Source organism: Phoca vitulina, unplaced genomic scaffold, assembly GCF_004348235.1.
Source record: "Phoca vitulina isolate PV1807 unplaced genomic scaffold, GSC_HSeal_1.0 scaffold42, whole genome shotgun sequence".
NCBI classification, from domain to species: domain Eukaryota; kingdom Metazoa; phylum Chordata; class Mammalia; order Carnivora; family Phocidae; genus Phoca; species Phoca vitulina.
In genome coordinates, this window is record NW_022589745.1 from 7,280,454 (window position 1) to 7,302,955 (window position 22,502).

The following is a 22,502-nucleotide window of genomic DNA, read 5'->3' on the forward strand; positions in this document are numbered from 1 at the left end:
AGTAACCACAGGACGAATTCTTCTTTTTCTGAACACTTTTATCTCATGAATCATTGTATGAGGTTTCCACTGGAAAATGCAGGAAACTGGCTGAATGTGTTCCATTTTAACAAAATAATGATGTAAAACTGTAAACATTTTACGTCATTAAATTCAAGGCCTGATCTGTCTGGTGGTGAGAAAGAAAATATTAACTGCTTTTAAGAGAAATATTTGTATGATTAAAATAGTAATGGCTTTCCTCTTTGATCGAAAGAAATGATTTGGGCTTGGATGGGGAGTCGCTCTCGCTTTGGGGGGTTTCGGAGCCACTCCGTCGGGAACCCTTGTCGGAGGGCTCCACGTGCCATCCTCCGGCTCGGCAGTAAGAATCTCCGGGCGATGGGACACCTGATCAAAGGCCGCCTTGCCAAGCAATAAAAGTTCACGGAAACACCCGTTTGCCTGTGACGACAGCAGGCCTGTGGGTCTGGGGACAGCGCCAACGGGCCCTGCGTCTGTGTCCCAGAAGCTCTTGCGTGTTGCAGGTGACGCCAGGGAGCCTCTGTGTTGGTGGTAAGTGTGACAAGCTGAGACCTATTCCGGCTTTGGCAGAAGCTGACGTCACACCCACGTGCCCCTTTGTTCTGAAGCCCTCCCAGCTGCTCCTGAGGGGCCTGCCACCTGGCCCCCGAACCGCACGCCAGCCAGAACCTTCTTCCAAGGCCGGCCACGCCTGCGCCCCCCAGGAGTCCCACCTCCCAGTCAGCCAATGGCTCCCCTGGCCCTGCCCTGGATTCACAGACGTCCCTGGCAAACCGGCGTTCTCATCTGTCCGCTGGGAACGTTCTCGGGCTCTTCTGGCCTCAATGCGGGGACGCCGTACCTTCTCCCAGGTGGGACGAGAGTAAACCAGTCCCATCAGGCCGGTGAGAGCAGGTGTTCCTCAGGACCTCCTCCAGGTGGGGCCGGGGTGCCCCCCCCCAACCCGCCCCAGCTGCAGAGGCAGCTCTGTGCCCCAGGGGGAGGGCAGAACAGCAGAGATCAAGGAAGCCTGGATTGTGGGGGCTGGAATGCCTGGAAGAGCCTCCAGGACTCAAGTTCTAGAGAGGGAAACTGAGGCCCACAGGGTGAAAGTGGCTGCATGTTAGTTAACTGAGGGCTCCAGCTCCCGGTCCTGTGCTCTCCGTCCATCACACCTGCCAAGGAGGGGCGCAGGCCTCTCTCCAGGGAGGCAGGCGGGCTGTGGCTCTCAGCAGCCCCAGCGCCAGGAAGGAAGAGTCGGGTAAGGTCTAAAGCTTAGACTCAATCCTTCCTACCCCGAGCGAGGCTGGGGTCCAGGAGCTCGGGTCTCACCCGGGGGCTGGTCAGACACGCAGACTCTCCGGCCCCGCCCCAGAGCCACAGAACCGTAATGCACACATCAACATCTCCGGGCAGTTGCTGTGCAGAACCAGGGACGTGTTAGAGGCCCCAAGGGAGCCAGTCTGATGAGCTGTCCCCAGTCCCGGTGCAGAGAGGGCCATCCGACAGGGGAAGCATCTCAGGCTCCAGGAGAAGCCCGCAGACAAGCCCTCCGCAGAGACTGCGGGAGGAGTAGCTGGGAGAGCTCCTGTGCGCGCACCGGCGGGACGGCCCCTGTGTCTGCCCTCACGCCTGGGTCTGCACGCTGAGCACCGCTTGCCAGCAAGCTTGAAGCTGGATCTTTCGAAAGAACCAGGAGTAACTGCATGTTGGAGGGGGCTCAGCTCCAGCCGGAGCCTGGGCAGGGGGCGGGGGCGGGGGTGCAACCCCAGTCTGGTCGGGGGGGCGGGGGGCCTGCAGGGCAGCTCCAGCAGCCTCAGCGACAGTACTCCTGCTCGATGCTGGCCATCAGCTCCTCTTCCGAGCAGTCGTACGAGATGGCCGAGCTGCCCGACTGCCTCTCGGGCCTCCCGTGGCTGCCGCCCGGGGCTCTGTGAGCCAGAAACACGGACAGGGGTGTCAGGAGACAAGGTGTCACCTTCAAACTCGTCATCTCCATGATGGCCCCTTCAGGGACTTCTGATCCGTCCTTAAACCAAATCCGAAAACCTTTGTCCTGGGGAAACCTTCTTAATCTTTTATAAGAGCGGGCCTCTGCCTATTTCTCTGGCTTCAATTGCCTATGACCTTGTCCGCCCAGACCTTACGTACCCTGCGAGGAAGCCAGCCCCTGGGGCGTTTCAGGGTCAGGGCCCTCAGGGTGGAAAGGCCCAAGTTCGAATCCCAGCTCTGCCACTTACTAGCGCTGCAACCTTGAACAAGGCATTTGCCTCTCTGAGCATCAATTTTTTTACCTCTACAGTGGAGCTGTATTCATAAGTTCATTCTGGGGCATAAATAAGATAATGCACAGAGAGCACGTGACACCGAGTCCTGCACGCTGCACAGCCCTAAGCAAATGTGAGCTGCATTGCGAGCTACCCATTTGCCTGATTTACTCGTGGGCAAAATCTACACCCTTGGGGGGGCTGAACAGAGCTGCTGCTGCAGGACAGGACTGCGCATGGCAGAAGTGACCAGAGTCAGACCCTGTTCCCTTGGGGGGGCTGAACAGAGCTGCTGCTGCAGGACAGGACTGGGCATGGCAGAAGTGACCAGAGTCAGACCCTGTTCCCTTGGGGGGGCTGAACAGAGCTGCTGCTGCAGGACAGGACTCGGCATGGCAGAAGTGACCAGAGTCAGACCCTGTTCCTGCTACCCGGGCTCCACAAGGTGGTTCCCATCAGCCTGCACCTGGTGGCCCACCCCCTCTCCGACTTTCTGGACATCATAGGGACTTTGGGGTGGTGTTCACTGTACCCCGAACTTCCCTTTCTTTCAGGCTGCTCCCTGGCAGTGTTGCGTGGCACTGGCCGTGGCCTGCCCAGAACCTTTGACAGCTGGGGCGGTGTGGGCATGGGTCAGGCTGCGTGCTACCCGCTGCAGCGGATGCGAGGTCCGCAGCCCAGAGCTGCCCGCCGCCGGCGGTGGGACAGTGACCTCCCGCGGCCTGCTCTGCGGTGCTGGAGAGGAAGCCCGCTCTGCTCTGCCGCTCGGGCCGCTGGGGCGACTTCCCCTCGCACCTGTGACCTCAGGGAGCCGGGCTGGGGGATCCTCAGCGGCAGGTGCAGACAGGAGCCACCAGAGTCACCAGGCGTCCCCTCCATGCGCCCTCAGCTTCTGTTACCCAATCCTAGGACCTCAGGTCGGGCCAGCCCTGCCCTCAAAGCCAGCCCGACCAGCTCAGCCCTGCCGTTTCCATGTCTCCCCGCCCTTCAGGAGAAAGATGTAGATGTCATCAAGGATGATCAGGACTCGGGGCCGCCTGGGTGGCTCATGCGGTGAAGCGTCTGCCTTCATCTCAGGTCATGATCTCGGGGTCCTGGGATCGAGCCCCGCATCGGGCTCCCTGCTGGGCGGGGAGTCTGCTTCTCCCTCTGCCCCTCCCCCCTCTTGTGCTCTGTCTCTCTCTCTCTCTCTCTCTCAAATAAATAAATAAAATCTTATAAAAAAAAAAAAGGACGATCAGGACTGGGGGGTCAAGGCCCACATGGCCCCGGTTCACATCAAACATTCCTTTCAACAAGCGTCTATGAGACACCTGCTGTGTGCCCGGCGCCGTGAGGGACCAGACCTGAGGCAGGGGCCCACGCGGCCTCCGTGGGGCTGAGCGAGCCTGGGAGCCGACTGCCGTGGGTACCTGACGGGTCACGGGAGGCTGGGTGCCGACAAAGTGGGGCGAGACCCCAGCTTGACGAGGACGGAGGGGAGGGCGAGCGTTTGCGGGAAGAGATTTTACCTGGGCTTGGAAGGATTTTTCTCTTCAGCATTTTATCACAAAGACTTCCAAGCATACAGAAAGGTTGAAATTGTAGATTCAATAATTAAGTAAATACACACTTTTTTTTTTTTTTTTTGCTGTATTTACTTTATCACACATCTACTTCATCTGATTTCTGGAGGTATTTCAAAGTAAACTGCAGATGTTAGGACATTTCTCCCAGAAATGCTGCTCTGCTGGGTTCTGACAGCAGAGCCGGGGGGTAGGGGAGGAGGCCAGGAAGGAAGGGGGGCTGCTGCCTCTGAGATCTGCGTGGGGGGTGGAGGGAGAAGGGCCCCCGAGGGCCCGGAGGCCTGGGGGAGCCACGGCAGATGTGGGCCAGGAGGCCTGCTGCTCCCTCCCCACACGGGCTCTCCTTAGAGGCCGAAGAGCCCAAGTTTGGAGACCAGAGGAAGGCTGCTCCAGGCCTGACCCCGGGGAGGGCCACTGTGCCCTCAGAGCTTGCCTCCATGGCCCTCTCCTCCTTCCCGAGGCAGCAGGGCGGGCTGCTGGAGCCCGACAGAGCCTCCCATGAAAGCAGGTGAGCCAGGGAGGGAGTAGACTCCCGGGAGGGTGGGGAGGAGTCTGAGGAGTCACCGGGAGTGTGCAGGGAGCGGAAGGGGCCCCTTCAGTTAAAAAGCAGAAGAAATAGCTAATTGATTCCACGTAGAATTTAACCCTTCTAAATTCCTCAGGTTGATGAAAACTGGAGAAAGTCATGCTAATTCTCTTTAAAATCAGTGGAAACACTCAGCCAGAGCTGAGCTGTGCGCCGTTCCTTCCGCGGGGCCCACAGGCAGGTGTGTCCCCAGGTCCCCAGCACAGAGCTGCAGGCTCGGGCGCCTGGGTTGGCCCAGCAGAGCTGGCCGGGGCCCCTGGGGCGGTGGCTGCCCTCGCACCCGAGACCACCCCCAACCCCTGGCGCCGAGTGCCAAGCCCACCCCCAGTCCATACAACGAGAGGAGGAGGGTCTGAGGGAGGACCAGGGCTCTCCACGACGCTGAAGAAGGCTCTGGGCCTGGACGGCTGGTGCCAGGTTGGTAAGCGTTCCCACTGCTTCGCCCTCTACGCCAGCGAGGGGTCCCAGCCCGCTCCCACTCGAGAGCGGTGGCCAATGGCTACAGCGTGGCACTTAGCGCCCTCTCCACCTCGGGGAGCTTCCGGCTCTCGGTGACCCCCAGGGCCCTGGGCTAACTGCCACCTGCTGGCGCAAAGCGTCCTCAGCTGGAAATGCGGTCCGGGATGCTCCTGCCTCCTGTCTCCTTGGTGACCTCCCACGCGGCCTTCAAACCAGTTTAACCCTTACCAGCTCCTCTGTGAGCCCTCAGACCGCTCCTGTCCCCTCTCTGACCTCCCCTGAGCCCACTGCCTGCCCTTGTGAAGAGACCAAGCTGCTCAGGGAAGGACCCCTGCAAATGTGTGTTCAGTAAGGGAAACCAGCAAGCTTCTTGCCCTGAAACCATTTGGAATTGGTCATAAAAACAGCTATTACGTTAGCAGTTTTACACCTGTTCACATCCGTGGTCTTGAATCCCAGAGTTACCCACATCCCAGGGACGGGGCAGATCACTGTCATCCCTTTAGAGGTAAGGAAGCCAGGAGGGTATGGTGGGGGAGAATAGGCCAGGGGCCCAAGGTCATCCCAGCCAAACCTCGTGCTGGGCTGCTCTTGATGCCCTGAAATCCTCACACGGCCCAGAGCCATGTGGGATGGCCCGGAGCAGACAGAGAAGGCCTGGTCTCTGGGCCTGGGGTCCTTAGCTGACTCTTCCCAGGGGTTTTAAAAGCATTTTCCTGATAAAATTGTAACAGATTACAGGGGGCCCATCTGCCATCCCTCTAGGCTGTAAACTCTGGAAGGCTCATCTGCAGATGTCCCACGGCACACAGTTTCTGAGTGAACGAGTGAGATCGGGAATGCCCTGGATGATCTGGATCAGGGCCTCTCTCAGGGGGACGATGACAGCGGCTGTGAGGCTGAGGGCTTCTGCACAAGCCCATGGCCAGGACCTTCCCTGGAAGGAGGGAGCTGCATCGGGCAGTTGAGCTGGGACCTGGGAGCCATGGGGTTCTGTGGGCATCTGGGGCGGAGGCAAGAAGCTGCGGCTTCTGGCAGAGGAAACGTGTTCACCCCAGCCTCGCACTCACCTGGAGACTCTGCCGCTCTCTGGGTGCTCGTCAGCGCTCTGTTTGGAGGACACCTTGAGAAGGACAAAAGGAAGAAGCATCAGAAGATTGTCAGTGACGCTTTCTGCCAACAGACACAGGCCACCATGTTTAACCCAGGACTCGATAAACCACAGCGGGAAAGCCTCCCTCTGGCTCTCCAGTTGCATCTGCTTACTTCACAGGTGGGAAGACTGAGGCTGGGGCAGGGGGTGACTTTATGAAGTTCACACATGTGGCCAGCGACCTGGCTGCACCCCCATCTCTCACCTCCAGGGGTCACATCTGCCTTCCACTTGGCTCTGCCGAGCTCTCTCTGTCCCCAGACAAGGGTGTTTAGACGGAGCACACGTTTGTCTGCGGGCTTTTCCGGTAGTCCGGGCCAAGCCCTGTGCACCAGCCTGTGCCAGTGACCACAGCTTTAGAATGAACCTTGACATCTGCTAAAGCACGTCCTCCCACCTTTTTTTTAAAAAGAGTCTTGACTACTCTCGGTTCTTTGCATTTCCCCATATATGTATTGGAATCAGGTTGGCCTATTCCATGGGAAAAAAAAATCTTGGGGATTTTGTTGGGGTGGTATTAAACCACAGATCATTTGGGGGGAATTGATACCTTTATAATAATCAGCCTTTTGATTTATAAACAAGGACTGTTTCTCCATTCATTCAGGCCTTCTTTAATGTCTTTTTTTTTAAGTCTTTATTTGAGAGAGAGAGTGTGAAGGGGGGGTGGGAGGAAGGGCAGAGGGAGAGGGAGAAGCAGGCTTCCCGCTGAGCAGGGAGCCCAATGCGGGGCTCGATCCCAGAACCCTGGGATCATGACCTGAACCAAAAGCAGACGCTTAACGACTGAGCCACCCAGGTGCCCCACACAACATCACCTTTTTTAAATAAGATTTTATTTTATATCTCTTCTTGCAGAAATATGACTGAAATATATATATTTGGGGGAGTCGGTGAATTTACCAACTCTTGTATTAGCCCTAATAATTTATGTATAGATTCTTTTTGTATTATTTTTGTTCTCATTCACCTTTTCTGGGAATAACAGCCATTCAATTTCCCCCTAACTTTTCCAGACTTCTGGTACTACATGAAAAGAAGTGATGATAACAGGCATCTTTGTCTTGCTCCCTTATTGAAAGGGAAAGTTTCTATTGTTTCACAACTTAATGCTTGCTGTGATTTTTTTCTCAAGCATCTGGATCAGAGCCTCGTCTGGGTGCTATGCGCTGGGTCATTTCTCCAGCTCTGTCTTCCAATGTGCTGATCTCTTCATCTCTGTCTAATTTCCTGCTAACCCACACCATCGGGATCTTTAACTTTGTTTATTCTAGTTTCCATTTCTACAAGTTCTGTTTGGTTCTTTTTCAAATACACCAGGTCACTTTCTCTAGGCCCTTGTCCTTTGCAGGTATTTTCTTTAAACATAATAAACATAAATTGAATATAATCTGTTCCTGGTAATCCAAACAACCGAAGTCTTCACTGATCTATTTTGGAGGGGGGAGGGGCAGAAGGAGAGGGAGAGAGAGAATCTCAAGCAGATTCCCCACTGATCGTGGAACCCGACACAGAACTCGATCCCAGGACCCTGAGATCATGACCTAAGCTGAAATCAAGAGTTGGATGCTTAACTGACTGGGCCAGGCAGACGCCCTTCACTGATCTAGTTTTGTTGACTATTTTTTTTCTGGTTTTTACTGGGTTCCTTGCATAGTTGGTTATTTTTTGTTGTTTGCTGCTCCTTGTCCTTGGAAACTTCTTTGTGAGTATTCTCTGAGTCCTAAGAGGAAGATGACTTTTTGCTGGGCACCTCGGGAGCATTTCCAGTCTGGGACCACTTGAAATTAAATCTATGCATTCAGGCCTGGGATCGGGACCTCACTTATTCTGCAGACATTGGGGAGTTTTAAAGGTTTTGTTTTTTTCCTTTTAATAGTGGAGCAATTGTGTTCTCTCATTCCATGATCCTACACTGCCAATAGACAGAACTGGGCTTTTGCCCCCACAGGAAGCTGGTTATGTTCTCTCCAAATTCTCTTGTAAAGGCCTCCTGCATCCTCGGACTCAGAGATGTGATCACATGGATCAATCACTCACCAGCCATTCACCCAGCACCCAGCGTGCCCCATGCTCTATCAGCTGCTGGGCAGACCTGTGCTCTATGCTCTTGAGGTCCTGGCAATGTCGCTGGAGAAGTAAGTCTTAAACACATTAAACAGTTAGCCAGATGTGTAAGAACACAGAGCTGGGGGGCGGGGTGTTGCTATAAAATGTGCAACTGGAGAGGGTGGGCAGTACGGTAGTCAGGGGCGTAAGTTTTGAAAGAGAGACAGACCAAACCCTGCCCTAGCAGCTCTGCAGTTCGTGTGGTTGTCCTGACCTTTCTCAGCAGTGGTTTTCCTCGTGTGCAAAGCAAGTTTACTGGGAGATATTCTAAAGTCATTCCAGAGTGCCTGGCACTTAGTAAGTTCTCAGTAAACATTAGCTGCTATCGTTTCTATTATCATCGGACCGTCCTCTAGTTATTAACCTGTTAGTGTTAGTTAGTCCTCCCCAGCAAGAGTACCACTTCTCTAAGCTGGGCACAGGATAAACATGAAGTATTTTCCGAATTAAGTTGAATGTCAAGGTGCTGGGTTGTTATAATCTTGAGTTTAAAGTCTATATAGCAGTTGGCATAGTAGAGTAAAAATAGCATAATAGAGAAAAGGGTTCAAATCCCAGTTGTGCCATTTAATAATGATATGCCTTTGGGTGGATTGTGAGGCTCTCTGAGCCTCAGTTTACCCATGTGCATAATGGGGACTGAGCCCTCAGGGCTGCTGCGAGACGAGAGATTATCCATCCGGCTCATCCGTAGTGTAACCGCCATCCTACAGATGACCAGTAAACACCATCTGAAGTATCTGAACCAACGTCCAATCTAGGCCAACCTCTGACGAAGGCCCCCTGAAAGATAACCAGATTGCGTGATGTGGTTGGTCTAGGGAGCGTCTTGGTCTTCGAGGCCTAAGCAGAGGTTCCTGTACAACATTTTCTTCCCTGCGAAATCAGCTCTGATGTGTCTCTTGGGAAACATTAGCGCTGGGAACTGAAGCAAGCACACACTGGCCATGTCCTGTCAACGCGAGCCCCGTGGGGCTGGGCAGGGGAAGGCCAGCCAGCCTTGATGCGCTGTCCCGTAGAGGTTGGTCTTGCCTCCACTGCAAGTGGAGGCTGGCCACACGGCGAGGGTGCGCAGCCCCGTTCCAGCCATGTCCCCAAGAGCCGACTGTGGCTGTTGGTGGCTGGTGACCTTGCGATGGGGGACTCCATATCACGGCGCGTTTCTTGGGACACTCATTTTTGCCTTTGGGGAGTATAAAGATGAAGAGCAGATGACTCTCAAGTCAGCAAGGAATTCACAATAGGAAGAGGGACAGAGAGGGGGGATAGAGGGAAGAAAGAGGATGGGAAGTAACACACACACACACTCACACACACTTAACCCCACTGCCTCTTGAAGCCACGCATCCCATCTCAGAGCAGCTCAGACTATCTGAATGTTCTTTTTTTTTTTTAAGTTGGCTCCACATTGGGCGTGGAGCCCAATGTGGGGCTTGAACTCACGACTCTGAGACTGACACCTGAGCTGAGATCGAGAGTCGGGCGCTTAACCGACTGGGCCACCCTGGTGCCCTGAATGTTCTTTTTAATTAAAAACAAAATTCTGTGATAAAATATACATAGCCTAAAATTCACCATCTTAACAATTTTTAAGTATACATTTCAGTATTAAGTACATTCAAGTACAACCAATCTCAAGAGCTCTTTCCATCTTGCAAAACAGAAACTCTGTCCCCATTCAACCACTCCCCACCCCAAGCCCCGGCAACCACCCTCCTACTGTCTCTATGAATCTGACCACCTTGTCTAAGTGGAATCCTACAGTATTTGTCCTTTTGTGTCTGGCTGACTTCAGCTGGCACGTCTTTGGGGTTCATCCATGTTGGAGCAGGTGCCAGAATGTCCTTCCCTTTTAAGGCTGACTAATATCTTATTGTGTGTGTGAACCGCATTCATCTGTCAGGTTGCTTGCACCTTTTGGTTGCTGTGAGCACCACTCTTTTGAACATGGGTAGACAGAGATCTCTTTGGGACCCTGCTTTCAATTATCTCGGGTACACAAGAAAGTCCTCACTTATCACTGCCACCAAACTGCCACCCTACAGCTTTTGGTCATGGGGCCTGCCTACATGCCCAGGGCCTCCGGAGAAGAAAAGTAGTACTTTACCCAGCCATCCCCGAGCTGCTTTTTAGACATCATCCTATTTGCACCCTTGTGCCCTCTTGTCAGTTTCTGCGGAACCAGCCTTTGTCGTCACCTACTTTGGCTTTCCCCCTCATCACCAGACTGTGTGAAGGTTGTTACACATACAGTTTCTCCCAGCGGGAGGGCAACTGAGAGTCAGACCTTTGCAGGATCAGCCTGTCTCCACCTGCCCGCTGCTTTCCCTGTCGCTAAGGGGGACACCCTGCCGGCCCCGGGGGAGCAGCCAGGACGGGGCACACCATCACCCGCACACACCCTACAGCAGGGTTCGGAAGGGATGCTGTGCTCTTGCTTTTGTAATTTCCCCCATGGCTCAGCCTTGTTATATCTGCTCCATGTTTACTGAGGTTTCTTTCTGTGCCCGAGGTCGGAATGCACGCACGGTCCTTTCCTTGTCAGTGCGTTTCAGCCTTTCACTTGACTTTGTCACATGTGGAGTGTGTTAGACGCCCTCCCCGAAACACAGCTCGCTGAAGCCGCAGAGGGAGCTTGGACGAAAAGCAAAGACACAGCAGCCCCTGCCGCTGCTCCCGGCCTAGTGCAGACACACGTTCCCGCCCGGGCGGCCTGCCCCCTCTGGGCCAGACAGACCCCGGGGACCCCGGGGGGCTGTGGCGCCTGGGCTGGGCCGGCGGCCGTGGGAACCGGGCTGAGCTCAGGGAGCACGTGAGTGTGTATGGGCGGGCGATGTGTCATCACTCGCGATCCCAGGCAGGTTTTGAAGAACACACCAGAGCTGAAGGAGCAGCAGAAAAGAGGAGGAGGAAGTGAATCAGATGATCTCTTAGTCTCCCCAGACCCCTACAACTAGGGTTTTTTGAAAAAAGCAAAGTATCAATGGTTAATTTTTAGGAAATCCGCTGCATCTTTTATTTACCAAAATGTCTATGTTCTGCTTCTTCTGTTTAGAGAGTCCTCCCCTTTAACTCTTCATGTTCAGCTTCATATGTATGTATGTACACATATCACTGATACGGAGAATTGCCATAGAACAAGCCACAGATGTTTAAGGAATTCAGTTTGGTGGGCTTCCACACGTGCATGGACCTGTTAAACCATCCCTGCGGTCAGCACCCTCGGTGGTCCTCCCTGCTTCCCTCGGCCGCCCTCCCGTCTCCAGGCAACCACTGATCTGCTTCCGGTCACTGCAGATTCGTGCGCTCTCTCTGGAAGCCGAGACCCTCGGAATCATACAGCGTGCACCCTTTCCCTGGCTTCTTTCCCTCAGTGTAATGATTCTGAGATCCATCCACGTTGTGTGTAGCAACGGTTCACTGCGCCCAATGTGGGGCTCGAACTCACGACCCCAGGATCGAGAGTCGCATCTTCCACCCACGGAGCCTACCAGGCATCCCAGTAAGTTTACTCCCTTTTATTTCTGGGTGATATTCCACAGCCTGGGAAGACTTCCCCCTTCTTCACTATCGAAGAATTATCCTTCTTCGAAGCCCAGGTTTGTTCGATTGGTTGGGGTTTTTATGTTTCATTATGGATATTTGAGCACATAAAGTGGAGAGAACAGCGTGAGGGCAGCTCCTGGTACCTGGCCTCCCGGCCTCAGCGAGGTCCCGTGCTGTGCCCTCGGGCTCAGCCCTCCCGCCACCAGGGGGCACTCCTGTCCCCACACAGCCCCCCTCCGCGGCCTCCCAGGCAGCAATCACTGCGGGCCAGGTGGGCTCTGCAGGGAGAGCTGTTCTGCGTTAATAAAATGACAACCAGACTTTTTCAAAAGGAGGCTCTGACTCTGAGACCACCGGTCGAGGAGCCCCCACCTCCCTTCACGAGGCCATGCCTTCAGGAAAGTGTTTCCAAAGAGAATGAAAGCCAGGCCGACCTGGAGAAGCTAAAAGGGGTGGGATTGGAGGAAAAGGACAATCAGTTGCATTTATATAGTGTTTTCTCACCTTATAAAGCATGTTCACATACATTTTCACATCATTATAAACACTGGGGACTCAGCTGGACTCACGGATGGGCCGCGTTGCCCACCCTGGGAGCGGCCCCCATCCAGCGGCCACGTGCCCTTGCATGGGGAGGGAGATGACCTGCCGTGGCTCCCGGGCCTGCCCAGCCCTGGGGCAGCTCCCCCTGCTGAGCCCCAAAGGCCTCTGACGTAAATGAGATGTGGGCCTCATGGTCTCGTGTCCCTTTGGGGCTAGCAAGCTGATTCTCCAACTGGAAAGAGACCACCGGGTTCCTGGACATTGGCTGTCGGGAGGCAGAGTTCAGCGGCCACCCGAACTGGTGGCCTTGGGCTGGGAGCTACCTTCCTTGCTGGTATCGGGCTCCTGGCCCCGAGGGAGGTAAGAACCTCTGCTCTGTGCAGATCCCGGCTGGCCCCTCACCTGTGGGAACTAAAGCTCCTGGGCCCAGAAAGTCTTCACCAGCAGCTCTGGACGTCATGCTCCTGACAGCGACACCCCCCCCCCCCCCCCCCCCCCCCCCCCCCCCCCCCCCCCGCCTTCCTTCCCCTCTCCAGCCAGCAGCCAGCAGCCACTGCTGAGGCCTGGGGCGGGCCAGGCGCTGTGGGGCTGCGCTCTCAGCCACCGTCCTGCAACCACGGAGGGAGGGAGCCCTCGGAGGTCCCACATCCTGCCCGCTTCTCCAGGCACTGTGCATCTTACAGTTGAAATCTCGCTGTTTTTATAGGTCCCCTGAGGGAGGATTCTTCCTGCAGCGTTGGATGTTCTCCAGGCTTAGCATTCTTCTCCCCCAGTCCATGTGCTTTCCCCCCCAGCAGCCCGTCTGCATGCTGATGTTCACAAACCATGAACATCAGTGGACATGAATTTCGGACAGCCCCAGGAACTCGTCTGCCTCCCACCTCAAACCCGGGTCAACTACACAAGCAAGAAGCCTTGGCGCCGTTCTGGAAACTCGCCTTCCTTTGCATGTCATACCCAGATGTCATCTGGGCTCCTCCCACCTCCTCGGCCCTGGATTAGTGCAGTACCCTCCTACCTGAGCGTCTCACTCGTGCACAGTCTCCTCTCAATCCCTACCCCCTGCCGCTTCGGACCTTCCGAAAGTGAGGCTGGCCAGGAGAGGAGGCACAAGAAATAAGCTGGTGTCTCTGGGGAAGGGACCCGGGGAAAAGGTGGGGACAGTGGAAGGGACACTTCCTTTTCAGGGCATCTTTCACATCTTCTCTCCTGTGCATTTCTATTACCTCTTCTGATTTCAAAATCAACATTTAAGTATAATAAACACAGAAAACCTGCACTTGCTCTGCACTGTCTACAGGATGAAGTTCCACCCCTTAGCCTAGAGGGTTGTGAAATCATGACTCAAGGCGATATGGTTGCCTTTTGCGCTCCATCTGTCATCACCTCGCTATCCAGCCATAACGGGCTGCACGCTGTTCTCCTAAAGCACTTTCATGCCTCTGCGTGTTTCCACACGCTGTTCCCTCTGTCTGGAAGGCTCCATCCTTTTCCCACTGCTGGAAAACTCAACTGATCCTTTAGAACCAACTCAGACGTCAGGCCCACTGGGAAGACGCCTGCCTCAGATGGAAGTATTCCTTGCGTGTATAATCCTTCCTATATACCTCTACTGCAAGAATTCCATGATGAATGACACATGTGCATTTACACAACCCTCCACAACACAGTTAGGAGCTTTTTGGGGATCAGTACTAGTTTTACTCTTCTATTTTTCCTAGATTGCTCAAATACCACTTACTGCCACTTAAATTTGTGTGCTTTGCTATAGATCGCATCTGAATGCAGACGGACGGTAACTGTTGTCAAAATAGTGGCTTTTTTTTTTTTTGCCAAAAGTCCATCATATTACCCATCATGTTTAACTCTCTCTGGTGATCTGCTTTCCAGCCACGTAATCATTTTGACTGCTGTATTCACCCTCACATCCCACAGCAGCTGTGAACCAGGATTACGCCAAAGTCCTGGCTGATGGTAATAGACAAGGATTATCCTGGTCCTTCTTTGCTAGAGCAAGATGGAACCTTTGCAAAAATGGTGGAAGATGGATTCATTCTGCCTAACTAGAAGACATGATTGGCCTAGACCTTCTTGTAAAAAAAATGTGCTACCTTTGCAGCAACAATAAAGTTCCCAGAAAATGAAGGGCGCCTGGCTGGCTAAGTCAGTAGAGCATGTGATTCTTGATCTCGGGGTTGTGAGTTCAAGTCCCGAGTTGGGTGTAGAGATTACTTAAAAATAAGATCTTTAGGGGTGCCTGGGTGGTTCAGTCGGTTAAGCATTGGACTCTTGATTTCGGCTCAGGTCATGATCTCAGGGTCCTGGGATCCAGCCACCTCGAGCTCTGCACTCAGCAGGGAGTCTGCTTGAGATCCTCTCCCTCTGCCCCTCCCCCCCTCGCACTCTCTCTCTTTCTCTCTCTCTCTCTCAAACATAAATAAAAGAAATCTTTAAAAAAATATAAATAAATAAAATCTTAAAAAAAAAAAAACTTTCCAGAAAACAAACTTCCCTAGATCTTGATCAGCCCAGATTTATTAGGCAGGAGGGGGGACAAAGTCTCAACTACATAACGTGGTAGTAAAGGTGCTGAATTTGGATTCTATCAAAATTTCCTCTTTAAGAGTGCCCTTGAATTTCACTAGTGCATTTAATCTCAAAAACTTCGTTTATCCAGCCCATTCTGGGACTGAGATTTTTTTTAAAAGATTTTATTTATTTATTTGAGAGAGAGAGACAGAGATAGCAAGAGAGAGCACAAGCAGGGAGGAGAGGGAGAAGCAGGCTCCCCACTGAGCAGGGAGCCCAACGCCGGGCTCGATCCCAGGACCCCAGGATCATGACCTGAGCGGAAGGCAGACGCTTAACGACTGAGCCACCCAGGTGCCCCTGGGACTGAGATTTTTATGGTTAATTCCGTATCCTACCAGAGCCATCCTTGACTATCCACTACCACTTCACTGTAAAAACAACCTTCCTGAAAGCATTGACTACACTCTGGTTCCTTGCCTCTCATTCTCCATGAACCTCAGCCTGTCAAGCTTTCCCCACTGCTCTTCCTGAGGGCATTAGGGACCAACAAGTTGCTAAGGTCAGTGGTCAGTTCCCTGGCTTCATCCTATTCATCCCATCAAACAACATTTACAAGAGCTGGTCACCTCTCCCTTCTTGAAACACTTTCCTCCCTTGGCTTCCAGACATGGCATCCTCTTGGTTCCCCCCCCCCCCCCCGCGTTACTGGTTGTCCCCTTTGGCGTGTCCCCTCATCTTTTCCACATCTGGATACGAGGTCACACACATCCACGGCCACAGCAGTGCCTGGCACCCGGGCAGGTGTTAGCCGGCATCGTTGTTATTGGCGTTCTGGTCGACCCTCCATGCTCCTCTGTTCTGCTGGATCCCACACTCACAGCTCCAACCCCAACGTCTCCCCTGAGCACCGAGCTCTTACAAAGACAAGCTCTTCACTTGCCTCGCTGTTTGGGTGTTGAATAGGCATCTCAAACTTACACATTCAAAACCAAATTTCTGATTAACACCCCAAACCTGCCCCTTCCCCATTTCCACGTCAGCTAACAGCAACTATGTCCTTCTAGCTGCTCAAGCCCAAAACTCTGGGGTCATCTTTGACCCTTTTCTTTCTCACACACCCCACAGCCAATGCACTGGTAAACTGGTTGCCTCTCTTTAGTCTGTGTCCATAGGCCAACCACTCCTCACGTCCCTCACTACCGCCCTCTGTTCTCAGGGATCCCTGTGAAAGCCTCCTAACTCCAGTCCCAGCTGTGGCTCTGCCCCACCCCCACTCTGTCTCCAACACGGCAGCCAGTGAGGGTGAGCCTTAAAACAAATCAGGTCATCTCTGTTCAAAACCCTCCAGGGCTTCCCACCTCCTTCAAAGTAAAAGCCAAGGGCCTAACAGTGGCCAAAGGACCATCATGCCTTGCCCAGACACCGGGCCACCATCCTGGCCACCATCCTGTCTCCCACTACCCTGACCTTGCCCTCTCCACTCCAGCCACACTGCCCAACCCGCTGCTCTTTGAGCAGACCCTCCAGGCTCCACCCCAGGACCTCTGCCTGGCTGACCCCTTGGCTTGGGACACCGGTTCCCACAGAAGCACGGCAGCCCTCACCTCCTTCAAGGCTTTGCCCAAGTCCCGCCTCCTCAGTGACACCTTCCCTGCCCACCTATTAAAAATGGCAACCTAGACCCACTCCTGTTCTCCCCAGACCCTGCTGCTTTGTTGTTCTTTTTTTTAAATATATATATATTTTTTTATTTGAGAGAGAGGGACTGGGGGGAGGGGCAGAGGGAGTGGAGCAGAGAGAATCCCAAGCCCACTCCACACTGAGTGTGGAGTCCGATGCTGGGCTCGATCTCATGACCCTGAGATCATGACCTGAGCCGAAATCAAGAGTCAGACAACCGACTAGGCCACCCAGGCGCCCCTGCTTTATTGTTCTTTATGCTTTATTTTGTTCACTGTTGAACTTAAGACGATCAGAATGGTAGCAGAGGTTTTGTCCGTCTGGTTCACTGATGTATACTGAGCACCTAGAACAGTACCTGGCACGTGTAGGTGCTCTAAAATATACACTAAATGCATGGATCAAGAATAGACGGTAATTTTCCCAGGTAATAGAGCACTGAGTGGCGGAGATACTGCTGCATGGTTAAAAAACTATGATTTGGTCAAATAACTTAATAAAACCCAAGCCCAAACAATTAGCTTTTCTCACATAATTTTTCCATCCTAAATAGTTTTCAGTTTCAATATCCCACTAAGATACTGTTGATTTTAAAGTTCCACTGGCTTTGGGAAAAAAATTCTGCTCTGCACACCTAATACTGCAAGGCACAAAGTTAGAAATTAATCCAGGACGGTAACAGGAGATGGTTTAATTCATGGTACATGAATTTGATGGATATTTTGCATTTATTAAAATAATTAAGAATACTATGCAGCAATATAAAAAGCTGTTTATGAGGGGCGCCTGGGTGGCTCAGTCATTAAGCGTCTGCCTTCGGCTCAGGTCATGATCCCAGGGTCCTGGGATCGAGCCCCGCATCGGGCTCCCTGCTCAGCGGGAGGCCTGCTTCTCCCTCTCCCACTCCCCCTGCTTGTGTTCCCTCTCTCGCCGTGTCTCTCTCTGTCAAGTAAATAAATAAAATCTTAAAAAAAAAAAAAGCTGTTTATGGAATAGTTGAAGTATAAAAATCCAAAGCAGAATATTATAATTCCAGTGATATCAACATAATGCCACTAGGACCACTGAAGTAGCCGTTATATGTAGATACACATTTCTCATATGTACCTATATATATAGGTAGATAGATAGATATAATTGATTTAAATACCTCTTAAAAGGGGCACGTGGGTGGCTCAGTTGGTTAAGTGTCCAACTCTTGATTGCAGGTCATGATCTCAGGGATGTGAGATTGAGCCCCGCATCAGGCTCTGGAGCCTGCTTGGGCTTCTCTCTCTCTGCCCCTTCCCACCCCCAATCTCTCTCCCTCTCTAAAATAAATAAGTAAACAAAGAAATAAAAGTAAATACTTCTTAAAACTTAATTTTAAAAATCCCAGTTTTAGAATATGGCAATACTTCATTCTTATCCAGCAACCTTAACTGTATCAGGAAAACAACCAAGAATTAAGTAACAAGACAAAAACGCACATTTGATTAACTAAAATATTTGCCACAAAGCCCATTGGCTGAAGAGATGATTCTTCAGCCAATGGAGGGAAGAACCTCCTCCAGGCCTGACCTCGGAGGGTCCTGCTCTTCCTTGAAACACAGAATCAGCAGGCATGGTTACGTGATTCCAACCCCCAAGTGCAGCTCAGAGAGGCGTCCACTAGGGCCGGGGATACAGAGAAGCTTGTTTGGATGCATACAGACCTACAATGGCTAAAATGTGACAGTGGAAAGACGGACCAAGGCAGAGAGGCAGTAACAAGCATCACAGCTGTTAGGGCCATTTTGATAATAAGGGTACTGCCGAGAGTCTGATCTCTGCTCTGCCATAACTGTGTGGCTTTAGTTAAGTTGCTTAACCTCTCTGTGCCCGTTTTCTCTTTCCCACCTGTAAAAATGGACGATAATAATGTTAAAGATGAAAAGAGTTAATGCTTGTTTGAGACCCAAGTGCACATTAAAATATTAGCTATAACTATTCTTGAATATAGTCAAGTATAATCCATAATATTCAGGATGATGGTTCAGAGATATGCATAATCAGTCTCTAAGAAATTCTAACCGACAGTGGTGAAAATTTTTAAACGTGGGTGCTTAAAGGGATAATTTCACTTAAGTTTGATATTGTCTTATGAAGAATACCTCTCTCCTCCAAAATGCTAGACAGTTTAGAACCTAAGGAAGGTTTTCGTCCTTCCCTCCTAAAGAAATTTAAATTGTGTTATTTACTTGCTCAATCAAACATTTGCTCTGTCCTTGGGAACATCATTTCTAACATTTTGAAGAAGGGCTGACTTCAACCCATACATAGAAGTTGGCCCTTTGGTATTTAGATGGGTCAATATTGATCCATCTAAATGCCAATTTTTTCCTAGCTCAATGATGTCTTGTCAACTCAGAATCTTATAAGATGTACAACTGCCAAGAGAATCAGTCAAAGGACGTAATCTATACTGCAAAAAAGCATAAACTCCACACTTGAGTGTACAAGCAATTAACCTTCTGTGACCTTTACAGTCAAGAAATTAGGAGCCCTGACCTTTTCACTTCATCTCCCCACACCTGAAAATAATTGGACTCGAGGAGCTTTCTTACAGATCTAATAATCCTAAGATTCTAGGATTCACTCAAGAAATATTTATGGCACAGAGGATACATACAATCCACATCCAGAAGCACCACCACGGCTGGCCAATTCTCCCTCCTAGGCACCTCCGTCTCCCCGTCGGCTCTCCGACGGTCCTGTTCCACTCAGGACCTGCTCGCCCACACCACCGAAGCGGCCCCCAGCTGGCCATCCTGGCCCCACACTTACTTGGCCCAGTCCATCCTCCCACAGCTGTTGGTGTCATCTTCCTAACACACAAAATGCCGCTCCCCCTGGCCCTTCAGAGATAGCCACAGCTTTTATGGTAAAGTCCAAACTCCTCAACGTGGGAAACTCCCAGCACGACCTGCAACAGCATGGCACGTACCCCTCAGCCTCTTCAGCCAGGCCCTCCACACCCACAGCATGTGCACCGTAGACCCCGACCCATCGCCTCTGCCCACAGGCACGTGGGGTTCTCTCTGCACAAATGCTCTTCCCTGCTTGTTTGCCTGGCTAAAGCCACAGATCCTTCCAGATTCAGGTCAAGTGCTGTCCTTCTGGAGTGCCACCCTGACTCTTCCAGGGGATCGGTCGCTCCTCTTGTGGACTCTGTGCAGGTCTGTCTCTCACCATGCCCTATTCTGTTTTTTGTCTGCGGGTCTCTCTCTCCCCACTAAACAGTGGATTTCTTTTGGGCAAGGACCGTGTGCCATCTGTGTTCGCTTTGGCACCTAGAGGGGTGCTGGGCTCATAGAAATGACTGGGAGAGTGAGTAAGGCAGCCCTGCACCCTGACAGTCACTGATATTCAGGACATCGGGGGGAAATCCATTTTTTCTTTTCCTCTCGTTTTCACTTCTAGAGTTTCCAAGGCACTTGAAACTTGGACACTAGATGATTGCTTCCATGCTCCCTGAGAATTTCCCCCAAATTTCTCAACTGTTTATCCATTTTTAGTGTTATATAACCGAATGGTGATGTAGTCTTGAAGGAATCTTGTGAACAAATTCAGTCCTACTCACTGCGGCTCACTTTGGGAGGGTAGCAGGGGACAGGGGACGGGCAGAAGGACGGGGGGGAGGAGATGAGGCACTCTGCACTGTCTGATTTGAGCCAGTTCTCCGCCCTACCCCTCACAGTGGCATTTTCAGGATTCTGCTGCTTGGTGGCTGCCCCCAGAAGACACTTCCCTGGGTCCTGGCAGTTAAGCAAAGCCTGTCGGGCTCCAGGGAAGGGGGTGCTGCCTTTGGCATCCTCCTCAAGCCCAGGAGCTGATAGTAAAGATCTTGTTCATTCTGCTCTGCTGGAGTGAAGACTTGCCAAACCGAAGTGCTCGTTTTTATTGTTTTTCTAGAACAACGGGACTGTTATTACAAGTGTTCTGGAAGAGCGGATTCGGAAGCCAAAAACAGATTCCACAGCATCTTAAAAATAGCCAGTAGCATGTGAATTGCTTGACTAGCAAGGCAAGGCTCTTGATGTGTCTGACACATTTGTGAGCCACCGTTTGGCTACCGGTCCCAGCACTGCGCAGCGTCCCCTGGAGAGAACAGCCAGCAGCCTGGCCAACTCCCACCTGGGCTGGAAGGAGTCTGGCATGCCTGCCGGGAGGGTGGACACACAGCTCTAAAAGGAGGGAAAGGCGAGCTCTGGCCAGAAGCCAGCCCGGGAGATGCACTTCTGCCAAGGGATGTGTGCCCCCTGCTCTTCCAGGCTGCGCCCAGCACTGTCACCCCAAACTCGAGGCGGCGAGACCAGCACCCAGAAGGGGCAGACAGGGAGAAAATCAGAGGGGGTGTTAGGGAAGGAGAGGCCGCGTGAGCAGCAGGAGACCTCGGAGGCATTCGGAGACACACAGACGGTGGGTGACACTCGGGGCAGAGGGGGACAGGCGTCGCGCAGGCCCAGGGAGCCGGGGGGGGGGGGGGGGGGGGGGGGGGGGGGGAACCGGGGGGGGGGGGGGGGGGGGGGGCTGGGGGGGGCGGGGGGACAGGGCGCGGCCCCCACGGCTCCGCGGGCGCCCACACTCACCCGGCTCCCGGCGCCGGCTGCGGGTCGGGGCCGCGCAGGGCCCCGCGGGAGCAGCTCCCCCGGGCCCCAGGCCGCCGACTCGGCCAGCAGCTGGTCCAGCAGGCGCAGGGTCTCGTCCCCGCCGTCGGGGGGCGCCGCGGGGCCGGGGCCGGGGTCGCGGTCGGGGTCGGGGTCGGCCGCCCCCTCAGCAGCCTCCGCCTCCCGGGCCTCCTCCCGGGTGCCTGCCGCCGCCGCCGAGCCCAGAGGCCGCGTCCCGCCGTCCGAGGCTGCCCCGCCGGGCCCCGCCGTTCGGCTGTCGGGGCTGCGCAGCCGCCTCAGGGCCCGGCCGCTCCGGCTGCTGCCGCTGCCCATGGCGCCCCCGCCGCCCGCCCAGCAGGCATGTCTGGCCGCCCGAGCGCGGCCCCGGGGCGGGAGCGCGGCCGGGGCGGGGACGCGGGAGGGGGCGCGGCCGGGGGCGGGGGTGAGGACCGGGGCAGGGGTGTGGGGGTTGCGAGGTGGGGGACACGCGATCCGGGGGTGGGGATGCGGGACCCGGGGCGGCCAGGGGTTGCGTTGCGGATCCGGGCCTGGGGGGTGGGGTGGGGAGGGGGGGGCCGAGGGCACTAGAGGGGGGGGCGGCCAGGGGGGCGGGGGTGCAGGTCCGGGGTTGGGCGGCGGGGGGGGGGGGCGGGGGCGGGGGGGGGCGGGGGGGGGGGGGCACGGCCCCAGCCTGTGGAAGGTGGTGCGGGGAGCGAGAGCCGGGTGCGGGGCACTGGGGTGAGGGGTCGGGGACACTGGGGCGGAGCGTCCCCTCCTCAGTCTTCTTCCCCGTCTCCTCCTCCCCGCCTGGGGTGGGGACCCCCTTGCGGGCCCGCCTGCCGGGCTCTGGCTCCGCCACCCTGGGGTCAGCCAGGTACCCGCCGCCTGGAACTGAACCCCCACCCCCACCCCCCCGGGCGCCGACCGACCTTGGGGCGAACTCGGCTGGGCTCTTTGCTCATTTATGGAAAACACTGCGTGAGGACGTGATGAGAGGGGAGGTGACATCACAGCCTTGCCCCACCGGGCTGGGCGGGCGGTGGGCGACGTCGCCTCTCCGAGCCTCCCATTCCTCGGATGGGGTACAAACACCCGAGGACTGAGTAAGGTAATGTGCGGGGTCTCACACCTCAGTGGCCCCCCAGCCTCAAATTGCCGCCCCTCTCTCTCCCGCGCCCGGGGGGACCTAAACGTGACAGAAGGATGGAAGGGGCGACCCTCCGCGAGGACAGCCCCTCCAGCCTTCGGGCGGGCGCCGCAGCAGAAAGGGCCGGGCCCTCCTTTCGTCCCGCCCGCCCCCCGCCCGCCCCGTCTGAGACCCCGATCCCCAACGCTGCGCCTCACCCAAAACCCTCATCATAAAAAGTAATCACTGTTAGGAAAGAAAAATTAAAAAAAAGGGAACAGAGAAAGCATTCCCCCGCCCCCCAA

At 54.0% G+C, this 22,502-nt stretch overlaps 1 long non-coding RNA gene across 1 annotated transcript; it reads right to left on the bottom strand.

The window, feature by feature from the left end:
- LOC116648230 lies at window positions 1-21,160 on the bottom strand. Its single transcript, XR_004302474.1, has 3 exons — window positions 21,054-21,160; window positions 5,951-6,003; window positions 1-1,934 (listed from the first exon to the last, which is right to left on the bottom strand). It is a non-coding gene; the product is annotated as an uncharacterized LOC116648230 (long non-coding RNA).
- Between the last annotated feature and the right edge of the window lie 1,342 nt (window positions 21,161-22,502).